Source organism: Triturus cristatus, chromosome 8 (assembly GCF_964204655.1).
Source record: "Triturus cristatus chromosome 8, aTriCri1.1, whole genome shotgun sequence".
Lineage (NCBI taxonomy): Eukaryota > Metazoa > Chordata > Amphibia > Caudata > Salamandridae > Triturus > Triturus cristatus.
Genome location: NC_140591.1, coordinates 1,523,619,560 through 1,523,625,559, shown reverse-complemented (window position 1 = coordinate 1,523,625,559; position 6,000 = coordinate 1,523,619,560). Strand labels below are relative to the sequence as shown.

The window sequence follows — 6,000 nt, the reverse complement described above, 5'->3', positions numbered from 1 at the left end:
TTGCGCGAAACAGAACTCCCGGCTTCCGCCTCAGGAGGATTTAAGGTACAATGCGGTCCCAGCGATCAGGGTGCGCTTTTGTACTGGCGAGGGGTGGGCGTGGCCAACAGGAGTGGGCGTGTCCCGTGGCTCCTCGAGGTGAGTGTTGGCGGCGAGCAGGCGTTTCCTGTCCCTGACAGCGCTTGGATCGGCTGATTGGGGTTAGCAGGTGAGCGCTAGGGAGTGGGTGCTAAGTGCTTTTTAAAAGTACAGAGATACAGTTTTAAAAGCGGTGATTTCAATTTGCGCGAAACAGAACTCCCGGCTTCCGCCTCAGGAGGATTTAAGGTTATGTTCTTTGTTCCGGTGCGATCCGGCCTGGTCTCCCGTCTTGGGGGATCTGTCTCGTTGAGTGTCGCCATTTCCCCGTTGTCCTATTTCGTACTCCCCTCAGGTATGTTTTCCTCAGTCATCCCTCTGGGATATGTGCTGTCTCTCCTTGTACTTACTTTCCTTTCCCGCTTCCGTTTTCCTTTTCTCTCCCCTGTACTGGTTGATCAATTCCGATTCTCCTTTGTTTCTCTTTACCTCTTTCCTTCTTTTCTCAACCTACTTTATCGATACTTCTCAAAGTTTTCTTCTATTCGACTTGTCCTTTGCGTATGCCTCTTCTTCTTTACTTCTTCTGTCCTATTTGATTCTATGTTATTTGTTAATTCAAAGTTATTACCTGGAATGTAAAAGGTTTTATTAACCCTATTAAGCGGCAGAGAGTTTTGTCCCATTTGGCCTCCTACAGTCCAGATATTGCTCTCTTGCAAGAAACTCACCTTAATGATGTTGAATCTCTGAAGTTAAAAAGAAGTTGGGTGGGTACAGTTTTATTTTCACCCTCTGACAACAAAAAGAATGGAGTTGCTATCCTCTGTCACGAGAGGCTTAAATGTACGGTTCTGTCCCAGGAGACGGACTCTGAAGGTCGTTGGATACTGGCCAAATTACTGCTAAACTCTATTCCTCTGACTGTTTTTAATGTCTATGGGCCTGTACAAGCAGACTGTTCTTTTTGGCCTTTGATTACAGAGAAATGTGTTCAATATAAGGATGTATAATTTGTTTTTGGTGGTGATTGCAACCAGATTGTTGATCCGTTCCTTGACCGTAAATCCACAGCCCGTTTCACACCACACAAACCCCACAAACAATTTCTTAATACTATTTCACAATCACACCTTATCGATTCTTGGCGTCTTTCACACCCTGACACGTTGGACTATTCCTTTTTCTCTCCTCCTCACTCATCTTTCTCTCGCCTTGACTATATTTTCCTCTCTAAATCTTTATCTCAGAATGTTCTGTCTTCTTCCATTGAACCTATTGTCATCTCGGACCACGCTCCCATCGTGACAGATTTTGACCTACTCCCACCACATCCTAAACCTTCCCGTTGGCGCTTTAACAGTGCACTTCTTACTGATCCCAATTTTTCTTCTTCTTTTCGCTCTTTCGTTGAGGAATTTTTTTCTCTTAATTCAGACCCTAGTATTTCTTCCCACACTCTGTGGGATTCCTTTAAAGCCTCTGCGAGGGGTTTCATCATTGACTTTGTCTCTCGGAAGAAGAAACAGTTTACTCAAAAGCGGAAATCCTCCCTGGCCCATATAAAAATTCTGGAGCACAAGTTCTACACTTCTTCTGATAAATTTATGTCACCGGATCTCCTGCGAGCTAAGCTAGAATTCAACAAATTAACCACGGATAATGCTTCTTCGATTCTTCTTCGCAGTAGTGCACGGTATTACGGAGGTCGCAATAAATCTGGTAAGCTCTTGGCCAATTATCTTAAATCCCGTAAGGAGCGCACCCTTATAGACTCTATATATTCTTCTGCTGGCAGTCTTCTCCACAAAGACAAAGAAATCCTTGAGCAGTCGCAATTGTTCTATCAGAATCTCTATACCCCAGAGTGTCCTCCCACTCCTTCCCTTATTCAGAGTTATTTTGAGAAGCTCCCTACACCGTCTAATTCTCACCTGAATTTTCTGGACCTTGACCTCGATCTCTCTCTCCATGAACTCTCTGCAGCCTTGTCAGCCCTTACTAAAGGCAAAACCCCTGGCCCTGACGGCTTTCCTGTGGAATTTTATTTGCATTTTTCAGACATTTTACTGCCTAAACTTTTAATCCTCTTTCAATCATTTTCCTCATCTGGTAAGGCTGAAGGCACTTTTCAAGATGCTACCATTTGTCTGATCCCCAAAGAAGGTCGCGACCACCAATTTTGTAAAAATTACCGACCGATTTCGTTAGTCAATGTAGACTACAAAATCTTTGCCAAATTACTTGCAATGCGCCTAGACCCCCTTATGCCTCACCTCATTGGCAAAGAGCAATGTGGCTTCGTTAAGGGCAGGCTTACTTCAGACAACTCTCGCCTTTTTCTTAACGTCCTAAATAAAGCTCCCTCACTTTCGACCCCTCTTGCTGCTATCTCTGTTGACGCAGAGAAGGCCTTTGACAGGGTTGACTGGTCTTTTTTGTTTGCCTCGTTGCGGTGGCATGGCTTTGGTCCCAAATTTATATCCCTTATCTCTCTCCTATATTCTGCCCCCAAGGCCTCGGTACTTGTGAATGGACAACTCTCCCCATCTTTTAATCTTCAGAGGGGTGTTCGCCAAGGTTGTCCTCTCTCCCCACTTCTTTTTGTCTTATCTCTCGAACCCTTTTTATCCTCCATTCGCAATAACTCTTCCATTTCTGGTTTCCCATATGGCTCTAATCAATTGAAACTTTCTGCCTATGCGGATAACATCTTATTATTTATTTCTGACCCTGAGTCCTCCGTTCCCCCCTTGTTATCCGAGTTTCACTCCTTTTCTTTGGTTTCCGGTTATAAGATCAACTCGGACAAAACCGAAATTCTCCCTCTCACCTCATCCTGTCTCCCCCATCTTTTCTCTGCTACTGGTTTTGCCTGGAGTAGCTCCAAGATTAAGTACCTTGGCATTCTGTTTTCCAATTCCATCTCATCCTCGGTTAAATTGAATTTGTCGGCAGTTATTTCCAGGATTGATCAGTCGCTCTCAGCCTGGAATCCCCTCTTTCTTTCCTGGTGGGGTCGTTTGGACTCAATTAAAATGATGATTGCCCCTATTTTAATTTATACCTTCTCTATGTTACCGGTTCATATCCCTACATTTTACTTTAAAAAAATTGATTCTCTTCTTTCTCGTTTTCTTTGGAAAGTCAAGAAATCCAGAATTTCTATTGCCACCCTCCGCAAGCCTAAATCTAATGGTGGGGTTAATTTCCCTGACTTCCGTCTTTATCATAGATCCTTTTCTTTACGTCAAGCCTCGAGATGGATCTCATCAACTCTTTCTCCTTTCACACCCCTTTGGCTTCTCATTGAACAATCTTTACTATTACCCTTCTCCTTTGCCGAGGTGATGCGATTCTCTGCCAGGAATCCTTTCTCTCTTTGCCCCCTATTCAAACATACCTCTTCTCTTTTAAGTCCTTTGGTTCTTTCCTCCGAGGTCACACGTACATCCTTCTTAAATTCTCCTATTTGGTATAACTCTCTTATTCTCTTCAAAAATAGACCCATTTTTTGGAAAGCGTGGAGGGTAAGGGGCGTAATGTGGGTCAACCAACTTTTTGACGGTGTATCCCCTTGCTCTTTTCCCCAATTTCAACTTTTATTTCGGTGCCCTTGTTCCTTTCTGCGGAAATTCACAACCCTCATGGCAATTATCCTCGATCGTTATTACTCTCTTCCCTCCTCATCATCATCGTCACCTCCTCCTTCTCTTCTTAATATTCTTGCTACGCTCCCTAAAGCATCTCTCATCTATAAATCTTTTGTATCTCCTAATCCTAATCGTGTCAAGTCTAAAGTGGAGCTTTCTTGGGAAACGGATTTGTGTTGTACTTGGCCGATTGCTCTTTGGGATAAGCTGTGGTCCAGATCTTTAAAAATTTCCCGCTCTGCTTCACTTACTCAATCCTTATTTTATCTGTATCACAGGCTCTACCTTTCTCCCCTTTCTTTATCCCGCTTTTCTCCCTCCTCTGACTCTAAATGCTGGACTTGTGGCTCTTCTGATGCTGACCTTTTCCACATGTTTTTTCTGTGCCCAGTTGTTTCTACCTTTTGGGGGAAAGTGTGGTCATGCCTCTCTCGTATCTTCCCTCTCCCTTCCTCTTTTACACACTCTTTTCTCTTTTTGGGTAGCCTTTCTGATTCCTTGAATCTCCCTGCTCATCTACACGGTCTCTTTGACCTGACGCTTGCGCTTGCCTTCCAACATATTTCTTCCAACTGGAAATCTCTAGCTTCTATTTCCTTACAAGGCTGGTGGAATTCATTATGCCACTTTCACAGATTGGACGTCTCCTTTGCCTCCACTTGTAAACCTGTTCGTAATGTTGATTTTTTCTGGTTGCCTCTTACCACGTATTTGGACTGTTTAGCCCTAAAGAAACCTATATGTCTCAATGCAGAAAATTTTAAACCTCCTTGAACGTCAGGAACTCTCTCCTTTTGCTATCCAGTATGGGTTTTGTTTAATATTATTGCTTGTTTTATGATGGTAATTTTGCATCGCTGATTTATACGATTTGAATATGTGTCGTAATTATTAGATAATGTATGGTCTATATTATTATCTTTAGGTCTTCCTTTCCCTTCCCCCTCTTTTCCTCCCTTATCCTATCCCTCCCATTGCCTCCCTCAATGTTAAAATTCTCTTAAAACGCTTTGTGGGTTTCTAACAGTGATATTAGCAGTGTTGAGCTTTTCAATGGTTTCTGTATTATTGCAATGTATGCTGATATCTTTCTTTTGCTATCAACTCTTTAATAAAGCTTTCAAACATAAAAAAAAAAGAAAGGCAGACATCCATCGCCCAGCGAAAGAGGCATCGGCAACAGTAGAACACAGGTGGCACGCAGGTGAAATAAGCACAGCGAAAGGTTAGCCTATAAATGATGCGTAGCACAGCTAATGGGACACATCCAAAGAGAAGCTGCATGCGGTCACGGTACAGTTGCAACTGACCTGGGCTGCCCTGGACCACAGGACGCTCAGACATGGCGTGAGAGCACTCTTAGAACCAGCGCTCAGCTGTACATCCAAAGTAGTGATATGAAATCACTAAATGCACTATGAAAAAGGGAGGAATGACACCCGGTAGTACTCCAAAAATAGCATGAAACGAAGGGATAAGGCCAGAGCCCAAAGGTTTGAAAAAAGTGTCCAATGGCCTTCAGTATCAGACGCTATCAATAATTTGTGTGTCAGTTCCACGAATAAAAGTGGGAGTGCCGTGTGCAGCAGTGACTGAATCGCGCAGGACGGTCAAGACACCTGGAATTCGGAGGTCTGTGGGCTGATGTGAGAGCGAATACTTGTTGAAACAGAAGCCCATTGTGCCTGCACACTTATTGAAGTATGCTTTCACTGTGGAAATGTGAGGCCACAAATGACTATCCACAATCACATATGGGGGAGTAAGGAGAACATGGCTACCGCAAGGACTACGTCATGCAACAGTTCCTATATACGTGATGCCTGCCCTGTAACTACAGCAGTTGTGCTCATGCAGGAGAAGATAACTTTGGTTGCAAAATAGATTTTGTGTGGGTATGTTGTCAGGGACTGGTATTCATGTGGGTAAACATGCATAAATCGGGGGGGGTGTCCAGCAGCAGACGGGAATGGCCGCACACTAGCACGGCTCCTTAGCCGTCGCTAACTATCCGGCATTTATCCTGTACACAACCAGCCTACAAAACTCCGACTGGTGGATATCCCAGCCCCCGATCTCTGGGCCGTTTGAAATTTGATAATCTCCTTCCAGGAGGAGTGCCAGAAAGGAAAGATTGGCGGCATCCATGAAATAACGGCGAATTGTTGCTCTGCTGAATGAAGTACTGCTGAAAGGCTGAGTGAAGCGACTGCTTGGGTCACGGGACACAGTGAGTAGGGGCAAAGACAAGTTGTCACAGAGCTGCGCA

At 44.0% G+C, this 6,000-nt stretch overlaps 1 long non-coding RNA gene across 1 annotated transcript in view; it reads left to right on the top strand.

The window, feature by feature from the left end:
• Positions 1 to 326: 326 nt before the first annotated feature.
• Positions 327 to 6,000, top strand: part of LOC146806048 (uncharacterized) — a 448,584-nt gene continuing 442,910 nt past the window's right edge. Inside the window, exon 1 of the long non-coding RNA XR_014967979.1 lies at positions 327 to 433. This is a non-coding gene — a long non-coding RNA (uncharacterized LOC146806048). The remainder of the gene's footprint in view (positions 434 to 6,000) is intronic.